Raw genomic sequence first — 23,114 nt, forward strand, 5'->3', positions numbered from 1 at the left:
CTTAGTATTGGGGGTAATGTACTGACGTGGATAGAGAACTGGTTGGCAGACAGGAAGCAGAGAGTTGGGATAAACGGGTTCTTTTCAGAATGGCAGGCAGTGACTGGGGTGCCGCAGGGCTCAGTGCTGGGACCCCAGCTCTTTACAATATACATTAATGATTTAGATGAAGGAATTGAGTGTAATATCTCCAAGTTTGCAGATGACACTAAGCTGGGTGGCAGTGAGAGCTGTGAGGAGGACGCCAAGAGGCTGAAGGGTGACTTGGACAGGTTAGGTAAGTGGGCAAATGCATGGCAGATGCAGTATAACATGGATCAATGTGAGGTTATCCATTTTGGTGGCAAAAACACGAAGGCAGAATATTATTTGAATGGCGGTAGATTATCAAAAGGGGAGGTGCAACGAGACCTGGGTGTCATGGTACATCAGTCATTGAAAGTTGGCATGCAGGCACAGCAGGCGGTAAAGGCGGCAAAGGCGGCAAATGATATGTTGGCCTTCATAGCTCGGGGATTTGAGTATAGGAGCAGGGAGGTCTTATTGCAGTTGCACAAGGCTTTAGTGAGGCCTCACCTGGAATATTGTGTTCAGTTTTGGTCTCCTAATCTGAGGAAGGACGTTCTTGCTATTGAGGGAGTGCAGCGAAGGTTCACCAGACTGATTCCCGGGATGGCAGGACGGACATATGAGGAGAGACTGGATCAACTGGGCCTGTATTCACTGGAGGTTAGAAGGATGAGAGGGGATCTCAAAGAAACATGTAAAATTCTGACAGGACTGGACAGGTTAGATGCAGGAAGAATGTTCCCGATGTTGGGGAAGTCCAGAACCAGGGGACACAGTCTAAGGATAAGGGGTAAGCCATTTAGGACTGAGATGAGGAGAAACTTCTTCATTCAGAGTTGTTAACCTGTGGAATTCCCTATCACAGAGAGTTATTGATGCCAGTTCACTGGATATATTGAAGAGGGAATTAGATATGGCCCTTATGGCTAAAGGGGTCAAGGGGTATAGAGAGAAAGCAGGAAAGGGGTACCGAGATGAATTATCAGCTGTGATCTTATTGAATGGTGGTTCAGGCTCGAAGGGCCGAATGGCTTACACCTGCACCTAATTTCTATGTTTCTATGTTTCAAACAAAGGGCGATCCTCCTCATCGTCTGTGGGGCACCAACGTATGGCCTCATGAAGAATCTGCTCACTCCGGCGAAACCTACGGAGAAATCGTACGACAACTTGTCCACACTGGTCCGAGAGCATTTGAACCCGAAGGAAAGCATTCTGATGGCGATGTACCGGTTCTACACCTACAAAAGGTCTGAAGGCCAGGAAGTGGTGAGTTATGTCGCCGAGCTAAGACGCCTTGCAGGACATTGAGAATTTGAAGGACATTTGGAGCACATGCTCAGAGACTTTTTCGTACTTGGCTTTGGCCACAAAACCATACTTCGCAAACTTTTGAGTGTAGAGATCCCAACCTTGAGCAAGGCTATAGCGATAGCCCAGGCGTTCATTGCCACCAGTGACAATACTAAGCAAATCTCTCAGCACACAAGTGCTGCTACAAGTACTATGAACAAAGTGATGTTGGTTTCGAATCGTAACATACAGGGCAGGTCACACATACCTGCAGCTGCACATCTGCAGATGTCTCAGAGTCCACTATCAAGAGTGATGAATGCAAGGCCATTAACACCTTGTTGGTACTGCAGGTGGTGATCATCGTTTTCAAAGGGTACGTTTGCAAGGGCTGTGGAACAATGGGACACCTCCGAGTGTTCAGGCGAGCTGCAAATCCTGTTAAACCTGCAAACCATCATGTTGCAGTGGAGGACAGATCCACGGAGGACCACAACGAACCAGAGCCTCAGACCGAGGAGGCAGAGGTACATGGAGTGCACACATTCACCACAAATTGTCCCCCGATAATGCTGAATGTTGAACTAAATGGACTCCCGATGTCAATGGAGCTGGACACGGGCGCGAGCCAGTCCATCATGGGCAAAAAGACTTTCGAAAGATTGTGGTGCAACAAGGCCTCTAGACCAGTCTTAACTCCAGTTCGCACGAAACTAAGAACTTACACAAAAGAACTGATTCCTGTAATCGGCAGTGCTACTGTAAAGGTCTCCTACGATGGAGCGGTGCACAAGCTACCACTCTGGGTGGTACCGGCCGATGGTCCCACACTGCTCAGCAAGAGCTGGCTGGGAAAGATACGCTGGAACTTCGTGTGCCCAGGTCTTAAACAAATTTCCTTTGCTGTTCGAATCAGGCATCGGAAAATTCCAAGGAGCGAAAGTGCAGATCCATCTAATTCCGGGGGCGCGACCCATCCATCACAAGGCAAAAGCAGTGCCGTACATGATGAGAGAAAGGGTAGAGATCGAGCTAGACCGGCTGCCAAGAGAGGGCATCATTTCACCGATCGAGTTCAACGAGTGGGCCAGTCCTATCATCCCAATCCTCAAGGGAGATAGCACCGTCAGAATCTGTGGCAATTACAAAGTAACTATCAATCGTTTCTCCCTGCAGGAATAATACCCACTACCAAAGTCCGACGACCTCTTTGCAACGCTGGCAGGAGGAAAGACATTCATGAAGCTGGATCTGACTTCAGCCTACATGACGCAGGAACTGGAGGAATCATCGAAGGCTGCTATCTCATCTCTAACATATTTGAGGATACTTGGATGCAATCCATCTAGACTAGGGGGTTTACCTCTCTAAGTATCTCTCCACTTTCTATCTTAAATGTCTTGATACCTTGTTATGTCATGTCCACCCGGTTAGTCTCCCTGGTAAATATTGAGGCAAAGTAATTTTTCAATTTTACTGCCATTTCCCTGTTATTACCTGTGAGTTTATCTTGTGCATCCCTTAGTGGCCTACCCCATCGTGATTTTCCTTTTGTTATTGATGTAATTTATGTCATTTATATAGCGCCTTTTACGACCGCTGGATATCCCAAAGCACTTTATAGCCAATGAAGTACTTTTGAAGTGCTGTCACTCTTCCATTGCACGGTACAATTTATTTTTATATCAACTGAGTATACTGTTCGGGGAAAAGAATCAGATGAAATAGCGCAGAAGGGGGAGTATCGTGTGATTATCTGCCTCTGAAAACAGTGAGTGCACAATATTTTCTTGCCCTCTAATACACACAACCTTTACCCTTTCTGTATTCCTCTACATTTTATACTGTAATAAAAGTTGGATCTTTCATGTCTAGTACATCCATGGCCCAAGATCGCATTGCATCAACTCCAGTTACCAGTCCACATGTCCTTATGCAAAATTCACTCAGGAAAATCATGGATATAAAAAAGTACCGTACTTATTGAAATGTGATCTGTGCTTTATTATTCGTGCCGAGGAATGATTTGATTGGTTCATCTTTTGTTGCTTGTAGTTTTTTTTAAATTAATACTCAGGATATGGCTGCCATTGGCAAGGCTGGCATTTATTGCCCAGTTCTAGTTGCCCTGAGAAGATGAAGGTGGGCCTTCATTTTTTTTTCCATTCATTCATGGGACGTCGCTTTCAAGACCAGCGTTTATTGCCCATCCTTAATTGCACTTGAGAAAGTGGTGGTGAGCAGCCTTTGTGAACCGCTGCAGTCCGTGTGGTGAAGATACTCCCACAGTGCTGTTAGGGAGGGAGTTCCAGGATTCTGACCCAGTGATTATGAAGGAACGGTGATATATTTCCAAGTCAGGATGATGTGCGACTTGGAGGGGGAACTTGGAGGTGGTGATGTTCCCATGCACCCGCTGCCCTTGCCCTTCTAGGTGGCCGTGGTTGTGGGTTTGGGAGGTGCTGCAGTAGCATTTAGATATATCTGATAAACTGATAAGAGTGAACCACATTAGTGTGGGACTGGAGTCACATGTAGGCCAAACTAGATAAGGACAGCAGGTATCCTTCCCTAAAGTGAATCAGTTTGGTTTTCATGACAATGTGACAGCTACATGGTCACTTTTACTGATACCAGCATTTTTTTCATTACCAGATTTTTAATTTTTTTATTAAACGGAATTCAAATTCTCAAACTGTATACCGAGAAAGAGCTGTGCGCATTTCAACAGCAGAAACTGTGGTTATTTACAGCCCTTGCAATTGCTTCGAAATTCTGCACCCTTTTTTATTGCAGTGATCTATCGGGATGAGGACTATAACTGAATGATCACTAAATCAGAAGCTGGAAGTCCCACGATGCTGGCACTTTGAGCATAGCATGACTCCAGTGGTAAAAATGCCAGTGAGCAGCGCTATTAGACAGCTGAGCATCGCAGCTAACTTTCAGACATAGACCCAGAAAATGCGGTCGGAGGCTTCCCGCGGGCAGATGCCTCCGACCTGAAAAATGTCTTCAAATCTACCTGGTGGTGCGGGAGATTCGGGGACTTGCGGTTCTGGGCCTCTATGCGAAGGCCTGCATAGAGGCCCATGTATCCCAGGGACTTAAACGCTTCGCACGCGTCCCTGGGATCATGTGGGCCAGCCCAACCAATCAAAATCGGGGTATTCCCATTCATACATGTGATGATTGGAATCACCTAAAGTATGAATGGGAATACCCCCAAAAACACATAAAACAAATTAAAATCAAATCATCAAAATGGAATTTAATTAATTATCTCAAACAAAAATTACATTTTTTAAAAAATAAATTTACATATTTTAAAGGCTCAAAAAATAAACCTACCTTTTAAATGTTTAAATTATTGAAAAAAAATTTATTTTTCTGTCCTTTAAAAGTCTCGTGCGGATAAAAGCAGGCCTAATGACTGCTTTCATCAATTGTAAGAATTTCAAGGGCATTCTCTGGGCAAATTGCCCAACTCTCCGCCAGTGGAGGTCCTTTACTTCCGGATGCGTGCGATCTGTCAAGAAGATTCTTAACAGATCGCAAGTTCAGGGTTTAGGCGCATGCGCTTCAAATGTCTAAACCCAGAACTTGCGGGGCTCACCACGAATTTAGAGCTATTGTTTGTATCAATGTTCTTTGTAAAAGTACTACAATGTGAGCAACATGTTAGAGATTTAAAGAGATCAGTAAATAGTCGATAAAACAGCTGTAGTGCATAAACTTCTCAACCCCTGCACTTTGGAAAGCCAAAATGTGGCGGTTTCTAGACCACGTTACGCATATTTTCCAACCTTTGCTCACAACTCAATCCTCGAACATTAGAGATCAGTCTCGTGGCCCTTCTCTGCATTGCTTCCAGGGTGTAGATGCTCCTCTGTTGAAGTATTCAAGGTGCTGATCAGTGCTCTATCCAGCTTCAGCAATGATGGCCTCAGATTTGCACTCCCCTGATTTAGCAATATCAGTAATTTAAGCAACAGCTTTGTTTGCTTTCTTAATTGCTGCTATGCAGTGTATGGGCATGGTTCTCTCAGTCTATTACCACTCCCAAATCTTTTCAGCCTCTCCTGCAGCTAGTTTGACACCATTCATTAAGTATACACTACTTTTCTTCCAGTATGCAACACCTTGCGCTTGTAATTTAATTTTTATAGCGTCTTTAAAAGTAGGAAAGCATCCCAAGGTGCTTCACAGAAGCGTAATCAGACAAAAATGAGCACTGAGCCAAGGGTGCAGATATTTAGGAGGGCTGACTGAAAGCTTGGTGAAAGAGGTAGGTTTTATGGGGTGATGGGGGGGGGGGGGGGGGGGTGTAAAGGAGAAGAGGTGGAGAGGCATTGAGGTTTAGGGAAGGAATTTTAGACCTTACAGCTTAGGCGGCTTAAGCCACGGCCAAAAATGATGCGGTGAAGCGAGTGGTGTAGTACAAGAGGCCAGAGTTGCAGAAGGGTTGTGGAGTTGGAGGAGATAGGGACGGGCAAGGCCACGAAGGGGTTTGAAAACAAGGATGAGAATATTAAATTTGAGGAATTGTTGGACTGGGAGCGAGGACAGGGTGATGGGTGAGCATGCCTTGGGACAGAATGCAAGTAGCAGAGTTTTAGAATAGGTGACATTTATGGAGGGTGGAAGATGGGAGACTGACCAGGAGAGGATTGGAATAATCAAGTCTGGAGATAACAAAACCATGGTGAGAGTTTCAGCAGCAGATGGACTGATAATGGCGCGGTGGGGGGGTGGAGAACAGGCTATGTTACGGAGGTCAAAGTCTATGTGATGGAGAGAATATGGGGTCGGATGGTCAGATCAGCATCAAATAGGACACCAAGTTTGCGAACAGTTTGGTTCCGCCTGAGACAGTGGCCGGGGAGGAGAATGTAATCAGCGGCAAGAGAATGTTTCATTGGAAGAAATTGCAGCTCGTCCAGCACTGAATGCTGGATAAGCAGGCTGACAATACAGAGCCAGTGAGGGGTCAAGAGAGATGGTGCAGAAGTAGAGCTAGGTGTCATCAGCATATATGTAGAACCTGAGGTTGTGTTTTTGGATGATGTCACCAAGGGGCAGCATGTAGATGAGAAATAGAAGGGGGCCAAGGAAACATCCTTGGGGGACACCAGAGATAGCAGTGTGGGGGCAGGAAGATAAGCCATTGCAGGAGATTCTCTGGCTACAACTGGATAGACAGGAATGATACTCGTTGGAGACATTGGAGGAAGATGGTGTGGTCAACTGTGTCAAAGGCTGCAGACAGGTCGAGAAGGATGAAGTGGGATTGTGCACTATGGTCACATAGTATATAATTTGTGACTGATTAATATCGTGACATTTCAGTACTGTGGCGGGGCGGAAACATGATAGGAGAGGTTCAAACATAAGAGTTGTTGAAAGATGGACACAGATTTGGGAGAAGACAACATATTCAAGGACTTGACTGAAAAATAAAGTTGGAGGTGGGATGGTAGTTTGCATGGACAGAGTGGTCAAGTTTGGGTTTTTTTTCCCTGAGAAGGGGGTTGATGCAATCAGATTTGAAAGGGAGGGGAACAGTACCCGAAGTAGGGGAAACCTTTTGCAATGTCAACTAGCCTGGGGGATCAGGAAATGAAGTTGGGTGATCATTAGTTTACTGGGAATACAATGCAGAGAGACCAGGGGGTGGGTCTCGTGAACATGAGGCATCCAAAGAGGGCAATAGGAGAGAGACTAGAGAAATATGCGGGTTCAGGCGGGGAGCCTTGGGGGCAGCTTGCTTTTGGTAGGCAAGGGGAAGTGAAGGATGCAGCAGAGGCAGCTGAATGGATGGTATCAATCTTAGTACAAAGAAGTGCGCGAGCTCGTCACACTTTTATTGGAGGTGAGGGTGGAAGAGGCAGTGAAGATGGGTTTAAGGAGATGGTTGGTAGCAATATCAATGCCAGCTTTTATACTGGATCTAAGTCAATGCCAATGTTGAAAAAGAAGTCGTGTGTGTGTATTTTATCCAGTTGAAACTCTAGACTTGACTATTTCAACGCTCTCTTGGCCAGTCTCCCATCATCCACCCTCCATAAACTTGATGTCACCCAAAACTCTGCTGCCATATCTTAATTCGCACCAACTCCCATTCACCCATCACCCGTGCTCACTGACCTACAGTGGCTTTGGTTAAGTTAACACCTTGATTTTAAAGTTTTCATCCTTGTTTTAAAATTCCTCCATGACCCCTTCCTATCTCTAATCTCCTCCAGCCCTACAATCCCCCAAGATCTCTGTGTTCCTCTAATGCTGGCCTCTTGCGCATCCCTGATTTTAATCGCTCCACCATTGGTGGCCATGCCGTCAGCTGCCAAGGTGCTAAGCTCTGGAATTCCCTCCCTAAACCTCTCCACTTCTTTTTCCTCCTTTAAGACACTCCTTAAAACCTACCTCATCTGCCCTAATATCTCCTTGGTGTCAAATTTTGTTTGATAACGTTCCTGTGAAGCACCTTGGGACGTTTCACTGCATTAAAGGCGCAATATAAATGCAAGTTGTTGCTGTTAAGACGAAAGAGATACAAGCGAGAGACTTTTCTTTTTCAAAATTACTCCATCTAAAGGGAATATAAAAGGAGCAAAGGAATCACGGAGTGTGACAGCTAATAGCTTGGAACATGATTGGAAAATGAAATGTGAATTTTGTGCGTTGCTTCAAACTATATCTCGGCAATGATTGTTTAAAAAAATTAAAACCCATCATACATGTTAAAAGAAAAGAAAAACACCAAACAATAAGCCTGGTGAAAATTCAATGTGCCCAGATTTTGATTCACAAAACACCACATAGCACCAAGCTCATTTCAAATGGATGTCCTCGTCCCAACTCTCACCAAGAAAAGCTTAGATCTGAATATCCTCCACAGGGTAAAAACTATGACCTCAATCTGTCAGATTAGAGCTACTGCTGTCTCAAATATAATGAGTAAAAGGAATCCTTCATTCCATTATTATGCAACATGTTATCTGATACCTTAATTTAATACTGTACCACTGAAAAATGATTCTATTTATATGTAAATTACAAATCAGAAGTTTTAATCACACTTCCCATATCAGAAGTTATCCAAGCAACATATATTCTCAAATTACAGTTTTGTGTAAATGATATCTATATAAATATATTAGTAAATGTTGAGCTCAGTGATGAATGTTATTGCTGGGGAAATGGAAACGATTTCATTTATTCTCTTGTCAGTGCCAACATCAAGTGTTCCCTGGTTTGTTATAATTCTGCATGTATAGGAACAAGAGTAGGTCATTCAGCCCCCCCCCCCCGAGCCTGTTCCACTGTTCAATTAGATCATGGCTTATCTGTACCTCAATTCCATTTACTCGGTTTTGATTCATATCTTGATACCCTTACCTAATGAATATCTGACAATCGCAGTCTTGAAAGCTTCAACTCTCCCAACATCCACAGCCTTTTGGGGGAGAGAATTCCAACATTCCCTTTAATGAATCCTATCATGTACCCCAGAATAGCACTATCCACTGTACTACAGGTGTCAAACTCATGGTGGGCCTGCTCCCACATCCTGGCACTTGGCATGGACCACATTCAGCAAAAGTTATGTGGACACACTGGGATAGAATTGGCATGCATTTTACCTGTTTTTTGGGCATAAAACAGGCACAATGTATTCCAATTTCTAGGCACAAGGTCCTGCACCAGTGCATAACCGATGCCATATTTGTTCTCTGTTTTTAGGCGTCCCTGGCGGCTGCCTGAAAGCAGCGTTGGATCAATTTAAATATAAAAAAAGGAACTGCGCCTGTTTCAAGATCCCTCTGCAAATTCCATGAAAACTAGGTGGAACATGCGCAGTGCAAGCTCAGACTAGTTTTTCCACTTCTACAGCAGCCTAAACACCAATGCGACATTTCTATTTTACAACATCATCCTATTGCAAGGGTGTCCATTTTGTGCCAGTCTACAATGAATTTGGAGGTGATTTTATGCTGTTGACCTATCCCCATCAGAATCAGACCAACGTGCCCAAAATCATTTCACACAGGACATCTACAGGTGGATACAGAGGAAGATCTTCATCCCACCAGCCTGGGGTGGATTCAAACACAGTGAAAGAAAAGTGTGCATCACCAAATCTTCCCCTTTCCAGAACTGCTTCAATTTCTTGAGAGTATTGTTATTTTCTTGATGTCATGACAGTACAGTTTAAGCTGCTTATAAGATACTGGTTTTGTTTCCCTTATAAACAGCTGTCCCATAGGTCACTGGTACAGTAATCAGCTGATTTTAAAGGTTGTTAGTTATCTTGAGTTTAAATATAACACCAGATTGCTGTACCATCTGATGTTGCACTCAGCACATGTTTTGCTCACTGTACAACAGCATGTTTAAACTGGCAGTCTCTAAAGTTGGCAACTCCATCGTGCTAATCTCAGCAAAACTGTAACTTTAAAATCAGCAGCAGATCTTGGGGAGACAGCACGATTGGGATCTTGAAAAGAATATCACAAGCCATAGACAGAGTGTAACTATAGTCAGATCCCCCTAGAGTTTTATTCATTTAAAATAATTCCATTCACAATGAAATAATTTATGTTTCTGGATTTTGTCCATTAAATGTGATTACCATTATAAGTATGCCCATTATAAGTGGAGCTGACTATACATTATAACAAATATTATAAATCTATCTGCTTGTGCTGAGATGGCAACAATATCCTTAACAAGAGAATATAAAACTCAGAATTTCTGTTGGTGTTTTGCATTGCCATCCATTAAAATAAATGTATATGTAACAAAATTAAAGGAAATTGCTTAAGATCTGATTACCTTAATTGGAACTAGCAGCAGCATTCTTTAAATTGGGCAATTTTTATATTTTAAATTTCAAATAGTAAGAAAATCAAAGCTTCAATACTTCAGGAACCAAGAGTTGAATTTATTCCTACAGTTTAAAATGTAATACGGATTGTGTTTAAATCATAATTAAACAAACACAGATTATTCATAAAACAATAAAAATGTTATATTTTCACTGACATTCATTGATAAACTACGTGATTTACTTAATTTTGTAAGTAATAATCACCAAATGAAAACTATTAAATATGTGTTGTCAAACACAATTACTATCATCACTCTGTATTGTTTGCTTTTAATTATTCATTGGGTAGATTACCTTGGAGAAGTTAAAAACTCCTTTGTGTTTGTTATTTTTGTTGGGGGTGAGAGAGCTGCCAGTAAATGTCGGAAGCCCCGCGAGTCATGGGCCACTGTTAACAAAAACCAACATTTAAACTGAGCCTTTTGTTTCTTTGTTCTCCCTGCACCTGCTGCAGTTGGCCAAGTTGCTGAGGATGCTGAACTCATAGAAACTACCGGAGTTGTGCAAAATACAGACAAGAGATATATACTTTTTTTTTTAAACCCACACACAGTGAAAATTACTAACAAAGTTGACAATTTTTTTTGGACTGCAAAAGTCTGGCAGCAACATAATAAATGTGGATTTAGTGTTTCACGTGAATTTTTCAGGTGAGGCAAACTGTTAGAATGGGGCGGGGTGTTTTCCGCGGCGGTGGGTGTGAGCAGCACAAGGCCCTTCTGGGTGAGCAGAGCACTTGCTCCCCATCCCTGCATCCCCATGGGTACCACTCACCACCACTCTCCTCCTCCTCCTCCTCACCCCGGTTCACACTCACACTCACACTCACCCGGTCACCCGGTCATCCGGCTCCGGCCGCGGTACCCGACACACCTTCCGGTTGGTGCAGTCTCTCCTCCTCCCGCCGGTCCCAGGCCGCCAAACTCCGCGCTCGGTCGCTATGGAGAGGCGGCAAAGCAAATCGGACAACAATCCGTCAAGCGGCGAAAGAGAAGACGCTCCCGCCAGTGCGCGGGGGTGGGGTGGGGAAGGAAAAATGCACCGTCGCGCCATCTGCAGGCGCGGAGGGCCGCTGCACACCTCCCACTCTGGCAATTTGCATCCTTTCCTCTCCTCAAGGCAAGGCCCATGGAGTGGGGCAACCATGCAGATTGATACTGGGACTTAGAGGGTTAAGTTATAAGGGCAGTTTGGATAAACTTGGCTTGGTATTCCCTTGAGTAACATAGAAAATAGGTGCAGGAGTGGGCCATTCGGCCCTTCGAGCCTGCACCACCATTCAATAAGATCATGGCTGATCATTCACCTCAATACCCCTTGATCCCTTTAGCCATAAGGGCCATATCTAACTCCCTCTTGAATATATCCAATGAACACCTCTCTGCGGTAGGGAATTCCACAGGTTAACAACTCTCTGAGTGAAGAAGTTTCTCCTCATCTCAGTCCTAAATGGCTTACTCCTTATCCTAAGACTGTGTCCCCTGGTTCTGGACTTCCCCAACATCGGGAACATTCTTCCTGCATCTAACCTGTCCAGTCCCATCAGAATTTTATATGTTTCTATGAGATCCCCTCTCATCCTTCAAAACTCCAGTGAATACAGGCCCAGTCGATCCAATCTCTCCTCATATGTCAGTCCTGCCATCCCAGGAATCAGTCTGGTGAACCTTCGCTGCACTCCCTCAATAGCAAGAACGTCCTTCCTCAGATTAGGAGACCAAAACTGAACACAAAACTGAGTTTAGCAGACTGTGGGGTGATCTAATCGAGGTGTTAAAAATGTTTAAAGGATTTGATAGGGTACATACAGACAACTATTTCCTTTGGTGAGGGAATCAATAACAAGGGGACATCGTCTTAAAATTAGTGCTAGGCCATTCAACAGTGAAATCATGAAGCACTTTTTCACACAAAGGCTGGTAGAAATCTGTAATTCTCTCCCCCAAAAGACTGTGGATGCTGGGACAAAGAGAGCTTTCAAGACTGTGATCAATAGATTTTTGTTAGGTAAGGGTATCAAGAGATATGGAGTAAAGGTGGGTAAATGGAGTCCCACAGGTACCCAAGTGACAATCTCTTATATGTAAGAGAAATGTGTTAGGCTTTACACCATTCAATTAAAAACAAAGAAAGACTTGCATTTATCTGACATCTTTCACAACCCCAGGAAGTCCCAAAGCTCTTTACAGCCAATGAAGTACTTTTGAAGTGTAGTTATTGTAGGAAACACAGCAGCCAATTTGCACACAACACACTCCCACAGAGAGCAATGTGGTAATGACCAGATAATGTTTTTGGTGATGTTGAGTGAGGGATAAATATTGGTCAGGAAAGAAAGAAAGACTTGGATTTATATAGCACCTTTCACAACCACCAGATCTCTCAAAGCACTTTGCAGCCAATGCAGTACTTTTGGAGTGCAGTCACTGTTGTAATGTGGGAAACGCAGCTGAAGGCACGGCCACCGATGGTTGAGAAATTATAATCAGGGATGCTCAAGAGAGCAGAATTTGAGGATTGCAGACATCTCGTGGGGTTGTGAGGCTGAAAAAGATTACAGAGATAGGGAGGGAAGAGGCCATAGAGGGATTTGTAAACACGAATGAGAATTTTGAAATCAAGGCATTGTTCAACTCAAACCAATGTAGGTCAGCGAGCACAGGGGTGATGGGTGAGCGGGACTTGATGCGAGTTAGGACATGGGCTGCCGAGTTTTGGATGACCTCAAGTTTACGTAGGATAGAATGTGGGAGGCCAGCCAAGTTGGAGTAGTCAAGTCTGGAGGTAATAAAGGCATGGATGAGGGTTTCAGCAGCAGAAGAGCTGAGGCAGGGACGGAGGCGGGCAATGTTACAGAGGTGGAAATAAACGATTAAATAAGTAGAGAAGTACCTGGGGCAGGCTCAATGGAGAATTTTGAAATCAAGGCATTGTTTAACTGGGAGCCAATGTAGGTCAGCGAGCACAGGGGAAATAATTGAGTCCTAAGATAGGAGACAGCCATGATATCAGTCCCTAAAGTCAATTATTGAAAGACTAGAGAAACCTGGCCATTCAGTTTTGAAAGAAATATTGATAGGGGACTTGTAGAGTTATATAAGATAATAAACTGTGTAGAAAAGGCCGATTAAAGTACTACTTCAAGGCAAGCCTTGATAGTAGGGGTGTAGTAAAGTGTATACTGCGTATATTTGTACTTACTTTTTTAACGCAGAGTATACTTAAATTTTGGCAGTAGGTTGTGGAGATTATGCTTGGATTTGCTGAGTACAATCACTTTTCATTTTTCGTGGTTAAGTTATTAATGAAAATTAAACCTAATGTGTTATGCTTAGTCCTTGTCAACATATCCTCCACATACATATACACACTATGTCCAATCTTCATTCATATCTGATCAGTATTATCATTATAGCCTATGTGTAATCCTCATCCATTATCATTACATTCCATGTTTGATCCTCAATCACATATATTCCATTGCTTCATACTATTAAATTATCCCACTCATAAACTTAATTAACTATTGTTGATATCAGTGACAAATCCCCACCCACTTTTAATTTGATTGAATCCCAATTTTGAAGAGTTACACATTATTGAAGGTGCAGAATAATTACAATAAAGGGAGATGATAACAGAATACGGCTCTTCATCTTAAACACAGCCAGACTCATACTGTGAACCTAAATGGACCACTCTTCCATTGTGGGATCCAAAATAATACTGCAGATCCTTGGCGCCAGAGCACAAGGTCAAGGCAATGTGGGAAGCTATTTCTGGTGTAAACTGTAGGGCTCGGTGACAGTTACAGTAATGAAGATTGATTTTTATGGCAAACTATTTATACTATTGGGGATTCATTATGAGACCAAAGCCTAGAAATTACACTTGGTGATATTAGTGGATGAACATTTAATGTGCTCACATGATATCCATTTGTCTGCTATTTTAACGAGCAGTTAACCTGTTTAAATAAATGGCTTAATGCCAGTATCAAAATAGCAGACAAAGGAATTTCAAGGCAAGTGTTCACCTGCTAACATCATCAGGAAGAAAGAAAGACTTGCATATATATCGTGCCTTCCATCACCAAAGGAGCCCCAAAGCCCTTTACAGCAAATAAAACATTTTTGAGGTATGGTCACTGTTGTAATGTAGGAAAATGCAGCAATCAATTTGCCCACAACAAAGTCCCACAAAGAGCAATGTGTTAATGACCGGCTAATCTGTTTTACTGATGCTGGTTGAGGGATAAATATTGGCCACGATAATGGAGAGAACTGCTCTGCTCTTCTTTTAAATAGTGCCAGGGCATCTTTTAGGTCCACCTGAGAGGGTAGCCCATGATTCACCGACTTGTTCTCTGTCCAACTCTGTCCTATAGCTATTTTCTTCCTCTCATACGAAATAGAATACACATCGGAAAACATTTACATTTACAATCAAAGCCTACTCCAAAATGCTGAAAACTGCATCAAATAAAGTGTCAAAAAGCAACATTTATGAGGATGCCAGGGATGGCCTCACCATGGCCAGATTTACTTCACTTGACGCTGCACACCCTGGTTGCTACATGATGCGCCAAGTTAGTACCACCCCACACAACACCATGAAGCATCCCGAGAATGTCCAAGCCATTCTTTTCACACTCACCACCATTGCGGGGGGGGAGTACCGTTATGTCTCACCATTCACTGCAACTCACAAAGCCACTTCCAAAGGTGCACACACATCTGTCCAAGAATCGAGTGTTGAAAATAAATATTTCAATGTTTGAAGCACATTAACTGAAGCTTTACATGAATATTGGCTAAAAGACCCAAGTCCCTTACCCTTGTATGTTGTTAGTTGGTATTATTGGACTAGGATGAGGGTGAGTGTGAGAGGTGGCTCGTGAGATGGGGAAGTGGTATTATAGATAGAAAGGGATGGGTGAAGGTGTAAGGTAAGTTGGTGTGAGTGAGGATGTGTAGGAATAGGGTAGGGAAAGCAATGTGATGAATGGCACAGCAGGATGAGGTTGAGTGTGGCTTTGCAGTAACATTTCATAATCTACTGAGATCATTGAAAGGTTTGTGCCACTGCAGCCTGGTCCACCTGATGACATCCCTGCTTCTGTGTGTTGATCTCCTGGGGAGGTCTCTTCCGCCCATTGGAAGGGAAGAGAACCTCCCTGCGTGCTGCGGCTCACTCCAGAAGCATATGCAGGGAGTGATGGGAGAGCCTGGGTGCAGCCGTGCGCCTCTGTGCAGTGCTTGCCGCACCTCAATGCTGTGGAAGACTGACAGCACAATGGTCAAAGTACATTTGGACATGGTCCCTTTAAGGAAAATGGCTGATGACTCATCATCAAATGATGTCATCAGACCCGCTTCCTTCAATTGTGCGCTGGGTGGGCTTAACAAGCCCCATCAGGGGACAATCATTTTACAGAGCGGGCCACACCGGACCCACTGAGGTAGGGGAAATCACGGACGTAGTTGGCACTACACCACTAATTAACAAGCAAAGGAACGCAGATTCAAAAGCTTAAATGGAAAATTTAGGACTGAAGTAAGAAATTATTCATGGTGGACTCTGGATAGGGTAGTGGAGGCAAAAACATTTGAATAGTTTGAGAGACAGCGATGAAGGGACTGCAGGCTTTTCTAAAGGAATGGGCTAAAACAGGACAAATGGATTTTATCACCCATATTGATCTTGTGAGAACTGACATAGTTAGGAAGAGACTTAATATAGACTTAACAAAACAAAGATAAAGGATGGTCAGCAGCAGGGAATGAGATTATGGCTTGAGTTCTGCTAATTCTTTGTGCTTAAAACGAATGTGTATCCATCACAAACGCAGATGTGACTGAGTTAAAATATGACTTTTATTTTTAAACAAAAATAACGTGTTTTTGTTGTCCAGATTACAATTTAGTATTTTTCTGACAGCTCACAGTGTTTAATGGAATGGCATGCTACACTTACCTATATATTGCTGCATTGTTCAGCTTCTAAATTTACTGTGGCTGTTCAAACATAACTTGCCCCCAATTTTAGAACGGCGCACCTCCGTATGGTCGATCCAGGCCCTTGGCGCAGCGCAGCAGAATGCGCGGAGGGCGGAGCCAGGTCCTGGCACTGAAAACAGTGCCGGGACCTCTCACATGCGCGCTAGAGTGTGCGCGCATGTGCAGTAGCTCCTCGCGGCCCAAATCTCTGCAGGCTGTGTGGGAGGGGCCCAAAGCACGCCGCCCCTAGCCCTGGCCAAATGGGCTCCCCCGATGCCGCGTTCATGTGAGCAGGCCCCCAATGGCCCTAGCAGCATTATTTCAGTGGCTGTGCCTATGTGTGGGTGCACTCTTTGATTTAAAGTATCTTGAATGTTTTACAACAAGATTGGGATCTTTACAGCATAACTTGCTGAAGGCATTATTGTCAACCAGCAAGTCAAAGACAGGAGATGCTCGGCAACAGGGTTAATGTGCGTGTGGGGCACATGAAGCATTCAGAGAGCGGGGACAGCTTCATGCAACATGTGAAAGTGAAGGAATAGGCCAAGAGGGGGCGAGGCAGATGGGGACCTGGCTCGAGCTGAATTACCAAGCTGGCTGAGGCCAGAAAAGCAAACTTTGAATGAACCAAGGCAAACAACCCACAGCTGCTGGCACCAATCCAATATCAGTTCGCGCCGTTATTTTGTTGACCAAATCGAATACATTTCGTGCATGTGTGTGTTTCTATCTCAAAAACCCCCCCTCCTCACCCCCGTTAAGATGCCGCATTCACCACCCACCACCCCCAACACCACCCCCCAGCCTGCCGCGTTGAGCCTACTCCCTCCAACCCCCGCCCCCCCGCCCGCCGTTCAGATGCCGCGTTCTCCCTCCCCTATCCCAGGCCGAAGGGACTCCCGCATGGCCAGCCGCTTCTGAGTTTAGTTGAAGTTAGGAGTTACTTCAGTTCTTTATTTGTTAATTTAATTATTTACTTAAGTTCTTTATTTTTTTATTGAATGCTTATTACTTTTTGTGCTTTGTTTGGTGCTTGATGGTGCTTTAAATATAGTTACTTGCGCCGATTCCTTAACTCGAGGTAAGGTTTTTCTGTGCAGACAGAAGTGGCAAAATACGCTGGCCGGTTAGTTTGGAGCAGCTATTTGCTGGCCAAACTCGCATAAATGGCCAAAACAGGCATAAGTGGCTGGGAATGCCCCCATTTGAAAAAAAAACTAAACTAAATAAAACCTAACTAACACTGGTGCAAATTAAATGGCCAGAATTGCAACTAAAAAGATACTGCAGAAAAATCAAGTTGCTCCAAAAAAAAACAGAGCAACTCCTGGGGAAATTTGGACCCGATAGTGTGGGAAGGAGGGAATTAACCTGTGCATTCTTTGGTATGACCTGAATTTGCAAAAGATTTGGGAGTACACTTAATGTAAAGCACTCTCCCTCTTTGGATTCCCACAAGATTGTTTTGCTTTAAATAATTTCACCCAGTTGTTTGGTGAAATTGTCACTTTAACTGTTTCTTGCGCATTCACAGAGACAGAGCGGCCCCCGACCTGTGAGCATTATTGGAATAGTCCAGGGAGTGGAAGGAGCAGCGTGATGGCCTGGCCCAGCAGGCTGAGCGGACCCCGGCCTGCGAGCACCATCGGAGCAGGCCAGGGAGTGGAAGAAGCCGCATGGCAGCGTGCCACTCCAGGGAGCAGTGCGTGCTGGAGCAGGAGAGCGATGGCAGCGAAAAGAGACGTCACCAAGGTCGAGGTCGTTGATTGGAGCGTGGGCAGGTACAACAGGAGCGGCGAGGTCGGGGTGAAGGAGTGGTGAGAGATTGTAGAGGGACGTGATCGGGTCCCAGGAGAGACGTGAGTTTGGGACCCAGAAGAGCCAAGGGCCCAGGGGCAGCATGGGCCAGCCCACATTGCATATTGTGTGCGCACTAGGTCCATGCAGCAGAGCTGGTCTCCAGTTGTCTTGGTTAATCCTTGCCACTGGACCAAGACCTAGCTCTGTCAAGCCCGTCTGGTGGCTGGTGTGCAACGGCCACCACACGTTAAAAAAATCTTCCACCCTTCAAGATTTAGTTCGGGACCTGGAATATTAGGTCCTTCGTTGAAACACCTGTGATTTTTTTTGGCATGGAAGCAAGTCATCCTCGATTCGAGGTACTGCCTATAATGACCTTTCAATGCACTATGTTTACTTAGTGCTAGATTACCTATTTACTCACAGCTCTGAATTAGGTCCAGGAACGAAACTTGCTGATGGGACCCAGGACTGATATTAGTGAGAATACTTCAGGCGATATCTGGTCTCATTGTTAGATCTCTTTAAAAAGAAATTAGATAATTGCTTGAAAAAGAATAAGGATATAGGGTAAAAGCAAGAGAGTATGATTAAGCTAGATAGCTCTATGGAGAGAAACACTGCCACTGGATATGAACTGAGGACGCTGAGGATGTCGTGAATAGCATGTTTATTGAGTTGGCCACACCGCAGGTAAAGGTTACACAGGCAGATAGGGAATGGGTGACCATCAGGCAGGGCAGTGGAGGGAAGGTAGTGCAGGAGTCCCCTGCGGTCATCTCCTTCCAAAATAGATACACCACCTTGAGTATTGTTGGGGGAGATGACCCATCAGGGTAAGGCAGCAGCAGCCAAGTTCATGGTAGCATTGGTGGCTCTGCTGCACAGGAGGGCAGGAAAAAGAGTGGGAGAGCTATAGTGGTAGGGGATTCTATTGTAAGGGGAATAGATAGGCATTTCTGCGGCTGCAATCAAGACTCCAGGATGGTATATTGCCTCCCTGGTGCAAGGGTCAAGGATGTCTCGGAGCAGCTACAGGGCATTCTGGAGGGCAAGGGTGAACAGCCAGTTGTCGTGGTGCATATAGGTAAAAATTGGGATGAGGTCCTACAAGCTGAATTTAGGGAGCTAGGAGTCAAATTAAAAAGTAGGACCTCAAAGGTAGTAATCTAGGGGGAGTGTTTGCGAGTGCTGTTGGGAAGGGTTTAAACTAATATGACAGGGGGATGGGAATCTATGCAGGGCACCAGATGGAAGTAAAATGGGGCAGAAGCAAAAGGTAGAAAGGAGATAAAGAAAGGTGGAGGGCAGAGAAATCAAAAATCAAAAAGGGCCACATTACAACATAATTCTAAAAGGACAAAGAGTGTTAAAAAAACAAGCCTGAAGGCTTTGTGTCTCAATGCAAGGAGCATTCGTAATAAGGTGGATGAATTAACTGCACAGATAGCTGTTGATGGATATGATGTAATTGGGATTACGGAGTCATGGCTCCAGGGTGACCAAGGCTGGGAACTCAACATCCAGGGGTATTCAATATTCAGGAAGGATAGACAAGAAAGGAAAAGGAGGTGGGGTAGCGTTGCTGGTTAAAGAGGAGATTAATGCAATAGTAAGGAAGGACATTAGCTTGAATGATGCGGAATCTTTATGGGTAGAGCTGCGGAACACCAAAGGGCAGAAAATGCTAGTGGAAGTTGTGTACAGACCACCAAACAGTCATAGTGAGGTTAGAGATGGCATCAAACAAGAAATTAGGGATGCGTGCAACAAAGATACAACAGTTATCATGGGTGACTTTAATCTACATATAAATTGGGCTAACCAAACTGGTAGCAATATGGTGGAGGAGGATTTCCTGGAGTGTATTAAGGATGGTTTTCGAGACCAATATGTTGAGGAACCAACTAGAGAGCTGGCCATCCTAGACTGGGTGTTGTGTAACGAGAGAGGATTCATTGGCAATCTTGTTGTGCGAGGCCCCTTGGGGAAGAATATGGTAAAATTCTTCATTAAGATGGAGAGTGACACAGTTAATTCAGAGACTAGGGTCCTGAACTTAAAGAAAGGTAACTTCGATGGTATGACACGTGAATTGGATAGGATAGACTGGTGAATGATACTTAAAAGGTTGACGGTGGATAGGCAATGGCAGACATTTAAAGATCACATGGATGAACTTCAACAATTGTACATCCCTGTCTGGCGTAAAAATAAAACAAGGAAGGTGGCTCAACCGTGGCTAACAAGAGAAATTAGGGATAGTGTTAAATCCAAGGAAGAGGCATATAAATTGGCCAGAAAAAGCAGCAAACCTGAGGACTGGGAGAAATTTAGAATTCAGCAGAGGACAACGGGTTTAATTAAGAGGGGGAAAATAGAGTATGAGAGGAAGCTTACAGGGTAAGCTAAAAACTGACTGCAAAAGCTTCTACAGATACGTGAAGAGAAAAAGATTAGTGAAGACAAATGTAAGGTCCCTTGCAGTCAGAATCAGCTGAATTTATAATGGGAAACAAAGAAATGGCAGACCAATTGAACAAATACTTTGGTTCTGTCTTCACTAAGGAAGATACAAATAACCTTCCAGAAATACTAGAGGATCGAGGGTGTAGTGAGAAGGAGGAACTGAAGAAAAGCCTTATTAGTCAGTAAATTGTGTTATGGAAATTGATGGGATTGAAGGCCGATAAATCCCCAGGGCCTGATAGTCTGCATCCCAGAATACTTAAGGAAGTGGCCCTCGAAATAGTGGATGCATTGGTGGTCATTTTCCAACATTTTCTAGACTCTGGATCAGCTCCTATGGATTGGAGGGTAGCTAATGTAACCACACTTTTTAAAAAAGGAGGGTGGGAGAAAACAGGGAATTATAGGAACCGGTTAGCCTGACATTTGTAGTGGGGAAAATGTTGGAATCAATTATTAAAGATGTAATAGCAGCACATTTGGAAAGCAGTGACAGGATCGGTTCAAGTCAGAATGGATTTATGAAAGGGAAATCATGCTTGTCAAATCTTTTGGAATATTTTGAGGATGTAACTAGTAGAGTCGACAAGGGAGAACCAGTGGATGTGGTGTATATGGACTTTCAAAAGGCTTTTGACAAGGTCCCACACAAGAGATTAGTGTGCAAAATTAAAGCACGTGGTATTGGGGGTAATGTATTGATGTGGATAGAGAACTAGTTGGCAGACAGGAAGCAAAGAGTAGGAATAAATAGGTCCTTTTCAGAATGGCAGCCAGTGACTAGTGGGGTACCGCAAGGTTCAGTGCTGGGACCCCAGCTATTTACAATATACATTAATGATTTGGACGAAGGACTTGAATGTAATATCTCCAAGTTTGCAGATGACACTAAGCTGGGTGCCAGTGTGAGCTGTGAGGAGGTTGCTAAGAGGCTGCAGGGTGACTTGGACAGGTTAGGTGAGTGGGCAAATGCACGGCAGATGCAGTATGACGTAGATAAATATGAGGTTATCCACTTTGGTGGCAAAAGCAGGAAGGCAGAATATTATCTGAATGGTGACAGATTAGGAAAAGGGGAGGCGCAACAAGACCTGGGTGTCATGGTACATCAGTCATTGGAAGTTGGCATGCAGGTACAGCAGGCGGTGAAGAAGGCAAATGGTATTTTGGCCTTCATAGCTAGCGGATTTGAGTATAGGAGCAGGGAGGTCTTACTGCAATTGTACAGGGTCTTAGTGAGGCCACACCTTGAATATTGTGTCTCCTAATCTGAGGAAGGACATTCTTGCTATTCAGGAAGTGCAGCGAAGGTTCACCAAACTGATTCCCGGTATGGCAAGGCTGACATATGAAGAAAAACTGGATCGACTAGGCTTATATTCACTGGAATTTAGAAGAATGAGAGGGGATCTCATAGAAACATATAAAATTCTGACGAGATTGGACAGATTAGATGCAGGATGAATCATAGAATATTACCACATAAAAATTGGCCATTTGGAGCATTTCTCAATGTGAGCCACCTAGCCTAATTCCACTCTAAATAGATGAGAAAGATTTTGTGTAAAGTGATTGTTGAATAACAGAAGTGTAACAAAATAGAAAACAACCAATTGAAAAGGAGATAAACACAAGAAACCTAAATACACAAAGATCAAGGAAAAATAAAATTGACAGGCTCAATTGCCGTGACAACCACAAGCAGATTTATTAGATACATTGAATTTCAACAACAATACCATAAAGAATTCAGAGCATTACAATCTAAAAATGCATTGCAAGATATCCTGATGGCTATAGTGTAGAATCCAACAACTTGTATATTAGAGTGAAGCTTACAGCTGATTAAAGCACTTGGTTATGTCATCATGCATAATGAATGCACCGTATTCTCAAGCTACAGCATAGAACCAGGAATGTGCACAATAGAGCTGTCGATCAATTAAGAATAGTTAATGCTATTAGTAGCTTTGTACTAAATGGCAAAAAAAACAATTATGAAAGGAATCAAGATGAACTATACAATGAGCAGCTACAGTAAGGACTGTGACACTTCTCATACATAGATCTCTATTAGTCATCATAATTATTGGAATGGGGTCAAGTACCACTCCAGAGACTTGAGCAAACAAATCTAGGCTGACACTCCAGTGCAGTACTGAGGGAGTGCTGCACTGTCAGAGGTGCTGTCTTTCAGCAGAGACGTTAAACAGAGGAACCGTCTGCTCTGTAAGATGGATGTTAAAGATCCCACGGCACTATTCAAAGAAGAGCATGGGAGTTTACCCAAATGTCCTAGCCATTATTTATCCCTCAACCACATCACAAAAACAGTTTATCTGGTCATTTATCGGATTGCTGTTTGTGGGGCCTTGCTGTTCACAAATTGGCTGCCATGTTTTCTACCTCACAACAGTGACTACATTTCAAAAGCACTTCATTGGCTGCAATGGACGTCCTGAGGTCGTGAAAGGTGCTATATAAATGCAAGTTTATTCTTTCTCTTTCCACAATTAATAACTAGAATAAAATTTCAGTTTTCTGATATGCAATCCATAATCAAACTCCAGACTAACTCATTGTACAGGGAG

General features: G+C 43.7%; 1 protein-coding gene across 4 annotated transcripts in view; it reads right to left on the minus strand.

Annotated features, from left to right (window-relative positions):
- The window catches only part of LOC139226519 (serine/arginine repetitive matrix protein 3-like), a 1,009,807-nt gene extending 998,587 nt beyond the window's left edge, over window positions 1–11,220 (minus strand). For all 4 annotated transcript variants that reach the window (XR_011587274.1, XR_011587275.1, XM_070857353.1 and 1 more), the window contains exon 1: window positions 11,082–11,220. The gene's annotated coding sequence lies outside the window, so the exon portion shown is untranslated. The remainder of the gene's footprint in view (window positions 1–11,081) is intronic.
- Window positions 11,221–23,114: the final 11,894 nt, after the last annotated feature.

Source organism: Pristiophorus japonicus, chromosome 16, assembly GCF_044704955.1.
Source record: "Pristiophorus japonicus isolate sPriJap1 chromosome 16, sPriJap1.hap1, whole genome shotgun sequence".
Taxonomy (NCBI): Eukaryota; Metazoa; Chordata; class Chondrichthyes; family Pristiophoridae; genus Pristiophorus; species Pristiophorus japonicus.